Raw genomic sequence first — 10,221 nt, 5'->3', positions numbered from 1 at the left:
ATTATAGCAAACCAATTTCTGGCTTCTTGTGGCAGTAACCAGTCTCTGCTCTAGTCTTTTCATGGGTTAGAGCTTTGACCGAAGTTTAGTTTAGTTTTTTATATATATAAAGCTTCGGATTGAAAGAGATTAATGGAGGTAGCCTTCCTTTCTCCTGCTCTAGGAATTAAAAAGAAATAATTGATATATGGGAAACACTATAGTTGTGCAGAATTTTATATTCTTAATTGGAATAGTCTAATGGTTCCTTTTCTCTTTCACTTAAACAACTTTACATTGACTTACAAGGATATCAAAATCTTTTTACATGGTATATTTAGTATTTTTAAATTAAATAGAGATAATTGAGCCTTTTTTTATAATAAATTCATAGTAAAAAAATTAAAATGTCATTCAAAGCAAAAAAAAAATTAAACCCAACATGAAGAAATATTTTTGTATTTTCACATGATTTTTTGTTGCTTTAATACAAGCTGCAATAATTTGGTATTTTTACAAATATAACAAATAATGATAACCAATTAAAATGAGCATAATACAATGAAAAAATCCTTAAAGTAAAAAATTATTAAGCCTTGGTCAAGGGGTGTGTTTTTTCACTGTGTTTTTTTTAGAAAGTTAGTTCGAGAAAAAACCTGCAATTTGTCTAAATAAAAAAATAAAAATATTCGTTGTCTCCAAGAATCCATAAATTCCCCCCTGCGGTTTGGTTGGAATTGTTGCACCGCTCTTTTTTTTCATGGTGTGACATGTGTCATTTGATAAGATTAATCCCCTTTCTTCTATCTCTCGCCTCTAACAAAACACAATTTGACCCTCTAATATTTTAACCTCAATTCTTGTTTTTTTTTATTTTTAATTTTCGCATCTTCACTATTTTTTTTAATTTTTTTTAATTTTATCATTCAATCATATTTTACTTTATATTTTTTAATGAGAACTTTATTTTTGAATTTTGAATTTTTTCTTTGTTTTTTAATAAAGTTTTTAATGATTTTAAATTTTAAATTGATAGTATTATATTTTTAATTTAGTGTTTGTTGTTTTAATTTTTAATTTTTTCTTAAATATTTTATAAAAGTTATTATTCTTTCTAATTTTATCATTTAATAGAAAAATAGGCAAGTCGCGTACGCTAATTTGAGAATATAGTTGTAGTTATTTTTTAAAATATTTTTTACTTAAAAATATATTAAAATATAATATTTAATTACTTTTTAAAATATTTTTAAAATATAAAAACAAATATAAACTCCACATGATTCTCCAAAGAATCATGGATGGCCTGCTTGATGGGTTCCGAATGCAAAGATTGAGCTGAGGAGGGGCTGGCATGAGCCACGGCTCTACCAAAGCTCAAAAAAGTGTCAATATTATGAAGCATTCCAAATAAACATATCATTTTTTTACATTATAACTCTCTTAAAAATGTAAGAAAAAAAGGGGTGAAGTTGTAGTACATTAATCTTATCAGCTTTTTTTCTTAATGAATTGTATTCATGTAGTTTTTTTTTTATTTAAAAAAAAAGATCTAACTATGTTCTTAGCCTATTTGGAGGGTCTATACGCTCCTGGTTCTTGGTGGAGATGGGCTTTTATTATGGCGGTGAGTTATGCTATCTACCGGGTGGCTCTCGCAAGATCTAGCTTTTGAATATTAATATATCGATGCCATTTTTTTTTTTAAAAAAACCAAGCTTATCGGCATCGCCCTCTTAGGAAAAGTTGTTAATTCTACCACCGAGAATATGTTTGGATTCAGGTGTTACATCAAAATTTAATTTTTTTAATTAAAATTATTTTTTTAATGTTTTCATATAAATAATATTAATGTCAAAAATATATTTTTAAAAATAAAAAATTATTATTTTAATATTTTTCTAAACAAAAAATACTTTAAATCATAATTACTATTATATTTCTAACATGCCTTTTTAATCAGACATTTTTTTTGTTAATTAGAGTGTGGATTTTGATCAGACTTTTTTTTTTTGTTAATTAGAGTGTGGATTTTTCTCTACATTTAATTTGTTTTAGATATGAAGTCATGCTGAAGCTTTTTTGAAAAGAAAGGAAACATAGTGATTCTTTTATACAATTATATAAATTATATCATAAAAGTTTCGCATAATAATTTAAAATTTTAGATTAAAATAATTATTTGATATAATATCATAATTTTATTAATTAAGTAATCATGAATTTAAACCTTATTATTTTAATTCTATTTAATAAATTAAAATATAATATACTGTGAGTATGTAAAATTTCAAACTTAAGATTGTTTTTTAAAAAATATATATTAAAAAATTATATAAATGATATATTAATTTATCATGAATTTAAATTTCAATTTAAAATGATTTTTTTACAATGCTCACAACTCAAAACTTGATCTGGTTTAAAAAAACCTCGTCATTTTCCCATTTGCTAAGGTTTCATCGATTGTGAAATGCTATTAAGTAATATGCTTTTGAATTCTAAATACTTTATCTTTAAATGTGATTGCTTTAACTCCTTTTCATTTTTGTGTGACCATATGATTATCATGGTTAGCTTAAATGCTCAGACATCAAGTTGTGGAAGTCTCTTTCATTTTGAAGGGAAAGAATTACAAAAAATTGACGCGTAAAAACTACTTACCAAGTTTTATTCTTTCCGTTGGATTGCCTTCCCATGTTTCATTATTAATTTATGGAAGATGCTCAAATTAGTAACCAACTGCCTAAATTAGAAACTTTTGTAAGAATACATGCCAACAACAAAAGAGATGCTGATACTGTTCATGAAAGTTTTGTGTGGTCGCAACATGAGCTAGCTATCGCATGTACTTTGTCGTGAACAAATATACATATGGTACCGGCATAGAAAATCCAAAGAACGTTGCAAGATATCAATTACTAAGGTTTTGAATTGCAAAAATGATAAATAAGAAATAAAATATCAATATTATCAAATCCAATCTAAACTCAATCTGAACTTAAATCATAAATATATATTTATATTATATAGATATACATGAAGAATATTTATATTTTTTTGAATTAATTAAATATAAGATATAAATATCTCGATATTAACATAATACACCACATATATACTTATAATATTTATCATTTAATACATATATATATACATACTTCAAATACATATAATACTGTTTTATTTTAATTTGTTGAATATATATTAAATAATAATTGAATAATAAATAAAATATAAATATATAAATTTCGTACTCAATATATATATATATATATAGAACATGAATATAGAAATAACAGACTGTAAATGCCATGGTAGTTTGAGCAGATTTTGGAATGAAAATTAGAGAAACCAGTTTTATTTAGTTGCCAGAGAACCTTGGAATGAAATTAAGGGGATCAGCAACAAGTCAATATCACATTTAAAAACAGTTCGAGCTGGATAGTATTAATAGACAACGAAACTAATTAAAATCAACGAGCCATGAAAACCAAGTATAATTACAAGAGTAAAGGAAAAGAATAATGGATGGCGTTTTTTTTTAGCTTCAGCAAAAACATAAAAGAAAAAAGGATGAAGACAGTCATGGCTTTTCAAGGATTGATGGAAGTGTAATAGCAATCTGATTAATGGCTTCAGCTGCAGGGGCTAGCTGGATGACACATGCCATGTTACAACAATAATTAATGGCTTCAGCTGCAGGGGCTGGATGACACATGCCATGTTACAACAACAACTTTGCTTCATCTGGTGTGTGTATAATAATTAGTAAGTTCACGAATATACATAATTAATTACCAAAAAAGTGTGGCTAGACTAATTGCATCGATCATCTTCATTTTGAAAGAGGTAAATAATATTGGAGCAGCTGGTTGGATATCACCCCGGCACTTAAAATTTTGATCTACAAATGACTTATGCAACAAGATGGGATTATTATTTCCATGCATGGTCATATTTTTTTTACCTATTATTTAATTACACTTATGAGTTAAAAGTTAATCCAGGCAATATTGTCATGCCATGGTGATATATATATAAAAATCTTATTTGGCTGGATGCTTTATTTTCACTCTAAAATTCTTTGTTCATCTTTGCACGTACAGACCTCATGCGGCATGGAAGAAAATATATCTTGTTAAAGATGAAGCTACAAGATCAAAAGGCAGAGAGGGTTTGCTCTGGATAAACCAGGCAATAGAGAGAAGAAGGAACGGCAAACAGTAGCAAAAAGAGATGTGCATGCTTTCCAACCAACCAAAGTGCATGGACCGAGTTCTCACTGCGGAAATTGCAAACCCAACAGGACCACGCATGCACACCCAAAATGAAGTCCATCAAGGCGCCAATTATCGCCTTTTATGGAAGGAAATGAATGTCCCTCCAGTGCTTGTATGACGGCAGAATGGGGTCTGGCATTTGTGATATTCAATCTCCGAGATGACTCAGATTTGCACATTGTTAATAGTACTAATTAATCTCAAGGCATGAGAAAACCTGAAATCAATGACAAGGGTTTGAGATTCACAAATCTATCCTCCTCAAGCCTTTCACCTATGCTAATTCTTGCGGATCTACGTGCGTAGCAATTTTCAAGTGCGGTAGTTAGATACGAGAGCTAGAATATTTCATATAGGATATGAGTGGAGAGAGCGAGGTGCCTACATAATCTAATAGTTTAACGTTTTGGGTTGAAAACAAGCAATGTTCATCCATATATATGAATTCGGTCAAGTTTTCTTAGAAAAATCAATACAAGCAGTGTCCATCTATTAGTTGAAGTCAGCTGCACTTACTAACTGAAAAGATGCCAATGGCAGCTTGTGCCCCAAAACTAACAAATTACTAATATTATACATCCATGAAAAAGCTTTTCGATAAGAAGTCACCTTCAAAGATCGAAAGTCTTGTTGTCAACCAAAAGGAATTTTTGCATATGAAATCTCAGGTAGCCGAGACAGCCCATGCCCTACTTCTAATGCACACCTGACTAGAAGCTATGAGAGCCGCTCCAAACAAATTAGGAGTAGGGCATAGAGCGGTAGGGTAATATTGTGTCCTTGGCACTTGGTGAAGTGTCCTTCTCCTTTTAGGTGAGACGCTCCTAATTGGATCGGATCCATGTGACATTGAAAATTCTAGTGCTAGCTAGAGAGGTGCCAGTCATTCTGAACATGGTGATATCTTAGGGTTTCAAGACTCTACGTATGAGTTTGGTTGGTTGCGGAAAAATAATTTATTTTTAAAAAGTAATTTTTATTAAAAAATTATTTTTAAAAAATAAATTATTTCTTGATTTTATAATGCACTATAGAAAATAAGATGGAAAAAACTATTCAATATTTAACTATATTATAAAAAATAGTTAAAAAATAATTATTGATGTTTTTATTTATTTATTTATTTTTAAGTTTATTAAAAGAATAAAAACTAAATTTGATAGATGAAAAAGTTAAAAGATGATTAAATTAAAAAAAATATTTTATAAATTATTTTAAATAAAATAAATAACAATAAAAATAATAAGAATCCAATAATTAAAAAATTTCAATTAAGAAAAAGATAAAAGAAAAATAAATAACAATAAAAAATAAGGATTAAAGTTAATATAAAAATTAAATTAAATCAAATTCTTATTAAGGGATGAAATTAAAAAAAATTAAAAAATTATAATGAAAAGATTGAAAACTAAATTTAATATAATCAACAAATAACAAGATATTTTTGAATTTTGTTCAACTTCTAGAAAGTATTTTTTACTCAATATAAAAGAAAAATATTTTTCTAGAAATCATGTTAATTTTTTTATTGAAAAGTGTTTTTCATTAATTAATTTTTTTAATGTTAAACAAACACTAAAAAAATTTTAAAATTACTTTTCATAAAATAAAGCATCTTGAGTTACCATCACCACAAAGAAAATATAATTTCATAAAGTGATGAAATTTTATGTTAATTTCATGAAGAAATTAAAGAAAATTTTAAGGACACATATAATTAACCTTTTGTGATGTCATATGTATATCATGTCTATGTCTATATTAGCACAGAAGTTTTTCAGAATGTGAATTACTGCAATACCAATGCTAGCTTAATTTACCAATGTGGATCTAGTCCCCAAAATTAGCTAACTAGCCGCTAGACTGCTAAAGTTATCGCACCCATCTTCGGTTCAAAACACCAGGAAGATAAGGTTGTGGTCATTGCAGGTTAAAAAGTTTGAGTACTTGTGGACTAGCATGGAAATGAAACACGACGGAGAAGCTAGCTATGACAGTATATCATTTATACGCAGATATTTAGTTACCTACCTCCATGATTATTTAGTTTAGTTCACAGCTAAATATTGATTCAAGAAAAGAGAAGAATGATGCCAGCAGTTGTGGTCCAACGCCCTGAAGCATCGATCTGATGAAGAAATATTGTAGTTGTAACTAGAGTTTAGCCAGTGTAGGACCTAGAATTCGGAATGATAATTTCGAAATGATACAAAAGCTATAAACCAAAACTTCTGAAGACGGGAAAGATAATGATAAAAAAGTACAATTCACCGTGCATGAACAAAGTTTATAACTGTATACATGTGACTACCACACCAGAGTGTTAGTATAGAAACTTGTTGGTGAAATTATAGATATTAAACTAGACTTCTTCCAACAAGCTTATCCGATGAAAAAAAAAAAGTATGGTCAATTTGTGATTTGATTAACCGGTTATAATCATGTATGATCAATACCATTTTTTTAAAAAAAAAATGATAAGATGATATCATTTTAATAAAAAAATAATTACTCTAAATTACTGAATAACAAAGCCACCCTTACCTTTTCTAAATCATATCACAATCGGAGGCTGACGTACGTCAATGGCTGAAATACTGGGGGACAATAGTGTTAGCATGAGCACCCACTGACCTGAAAAGTCCATCGTAACACTGATCAGGCGTATGGAAGTTGGCACAAAGTGAAATCCCATGTGAGGAAGATTATGATATGTACCTATAGGCAGCATTTTGGCAGGGTTCTTCCAAGGTCCTTATGCTTATACCAGATGGGTAGCAAGGACTGGGTGGATATAAAATTTATGTCCTGCAAAGAAGAGACATTTGTTCTCAGAGGTGAACCCCGTGTGATGGATACAGGCCAAGATGCAACCAAAACCTATACTCTCAAATCATCATATCAGACAGTATCAGCAAGCCACTTTTGCCCCACTATAATGTATGCGCGAGTAAAAATATGTGGTGCGTGGGGTCTGTACAGCACCATAGAAAGCCTGCACTGTGTTTGTGGCCCATTATGCTTCATGAGTGTGGACAATATCTAGCACCATACATCAAAATCTAAAGGGGTCAACTGAGGAATTTTGCGGTGGCCCTTGTATCCAATGGGCAATATGGCTTGTTGAGATGCCATGATGCTGTAGCAGAACGCTCGCTAGCTACCATCTTTTTCCTAATTTCAAAAATTTTCTAGTGTTGGTATATGGCACGAAAGGAGATGTTGGAATTTCCGTTCTGAATTTGCATGCACAAATGGAAGGAAGAAATCATCGGCATTGAACTATATTCTCTCACTTTCTAGTTAGAAACAAACAAGAAATGATCAGCTTGGAAAAAAAGATGGAGTGTAGGAATTAAGGAAGAAGGGAGACCTTTTTTTATTCTTACAAGGAGGAAGAGAGACCAAGGCCCGTTGATGAAAAGCGTTTTTTTTTAATTATTTTTTTAATTTCTAATTAATTTTTATGAAAATCGAGCTGGGCTTCCGAAACTAATCTGATAGCTTCCATAGAATCAAAATTGCATAGCATCTCTCTGAAAATCCTGTCCCAAGCAAGATAATTACTTGATTAATTGCTTTGTATTTATTTGATTTTGTATGTTCGTGAACACAGTCGAACTCGAAAAAAAACTGAAATTTACTTGGAAATATTGGAAAATTTTAAAATATAGCGGCCAAAATGAAATGTTGCGGAACATACAATGAATTGGGTTAGAAAATAATTTAATCAAACAATATTATTTCTTCCTGTATTTCAGCAAATCTACCCATCCCATCTCAATAGGACTTAAATCCCAATACTTGTAAGTTACATTATTCCATCGAACCATGGATGTCTCGAGATTTGTGTACATATATAGCCATACTAACATTGCATATGATGCTTTTAATATCCTTAATAATTTCTTATAACTGTTCTAATCTTTTTAAATGTTCTCTGATAAACATATCGTTCACACGAGAAAGAAAAAAAGAAAAAAAAAGAAAAACAAAGAGATGCATGACGTGAGAAACCTGACATGCTGAAAGCCAATGATTTTTGCTATATGAAAACCAAAATTAATCGTGGAGTATAGAGATGTGATATAATGATAGACAATGGCCTATGGCACCCCCCACAATTGTGATTCATCATTCACGTTTTCGAAACATGAAATTTCTCTCCCCGTCGATCTATCACTAATTACCAACTTAATTATTGGGTTTTTTTGGTGTGCATTATAGTCATGATATTGGAAGCTCCTCTTTTCAGTGATTGTCCACCCCTTGACTTCTCACCGAAATTCATCATTGTTCCAGCGTTTTATTACAAATTTAATTGTGCCTAAGAAGGCCATTATATGGTGAAATGTAATGTGTTGTGGGATTAACAAGCTCAATCAAGTCATGAAATTATAGCGTCTGCCTTTTGAAATCACCTTTAGAATTTAAAGTTTGTGTGAATATTCATTGTAATTAATTAAGTTACTATATGTCAATATATAATGTTTGTGTGAATATTCAACTAATATTAGAAGGTTTTTATAGAAGAAAAACTGTAATTAATGAGAAATATATAGTGCTGTTTTCAAAGGGTTGGAGTTGAACAACCCAATGGCTATAAGACTCGAGATTTTCAACAATTCACTCTAAGGTTGCAGGTTAAAATTCTAAGAAGGATGGAGGATGGTTACTCTCATTTTGCATAGCCCCGAGTCTATTCGATCTGTGTGCGTGCGTGTGTGTGTATGCGCGCGTGTGTGCTGAAGAACCAGAGGTAATCAATGCAATTTCATTATTGAAATTGTGAAGGAGACGGTAACTACATTAATAATATTGAAGTTAATAGTGTGATTTAACTGAGTCTTGATTCAATGTTTAGCAGAAAAAGTTTTATTATTATTATTAAAAAAAGGTAAAACATTATCAGTTAAAAAAAAACAACTTAAAACTCACTCAACCTTTTACGTGGAAGTAATTTTCATCACAAAAATAACCAACACCAACCTCCCATACGCTATTTTCGTTTGATTCTTCATTTGATTAATGCTGGTGTCCTAGATGTGTGTGTGTGTGTCATAAGACTCAAGATCACTGACCAGTTTGGTTCCGATTTAAGAGCTAATTACGATTACACTTGAATGAACACGCCTACATGTAGATGCGCAGAAATGAGCAAAATACACTCTTTTTCTATGGATAATCGGATATATATGATCTGGGAAGCTGAGTGATACCTTATTAATTTATTAGTGAAGCGAGAAATTATTGAATTAGTCAGACCAAATTACTGATCGTGTCACGTGTTCTATCTTTGACCCCGCAGGCCGCAGATATGGAACTAAATCCTACAGCTAGCTTGTTATGCTTTGGATCCACTAATAATAATTTTCAGTCAATCATATGGTCATATCATTGACCTATATATGTAAGCATCTATACAATTGGACCAATTAATGGAGACGATAAATACATTTATATGACAAAAAAAAAAGGTCGACATAAATATTTGGACAAGTAATGGGAAAATGGGAATGTATTCCTTGTGAAAGAAGTATAAAAAAGGTTGGTGTAAGAAAGGGAACATGGATTGGACCACAAACCTTGATAAAATAAGCTAACAGCTGAATAAATATTGCCACCCAACTTGTTGGGGTATTTCTCAGAAGAGATCATGGATCATGACCCACTACTGGTAAAACCTCTTCCCTGTGTCTGGTTTAATTTGTAAGAAAATGGGGTCTACAAGTAAATAAATATCTTTTTAAAACATCTCCTGATGATGTGCTAAATCTAAAGAAACAAATAGATAACAAGTAAAATAGCATTTAAAGCTGGAGAAAAAAGGAAAGAAAATAAAATATATTAGTCGTTGTTAGGGCACTTTGTCTCTTTTATATTCAAGGCTCCAGGCTTCCCTCAAACCACTTTCCTCTATGATACAAGGACAGAAGGGGGGGGGGAGGGGGGGGGATTT

The sequence above is a fragment of the Populus euphratica genome, unplaced genomic scaffold, assembly GCF_000495115.2.
Source record: "Populus euphratica unplaced genomic scaffold, PopEup_1.0 scaffold36.1, whole genome shotgun sequence".
Classification (NCBI taxonomy): domain Eukaryota; kingdom Viridiplantae; phylum Streptophyta; class Magnoliopsida; order Malpighiales; family Salicaceae; genus Populus; species Populus euphratica.
Note: the sequence above shows the minus strand (reverse complement) of the source record.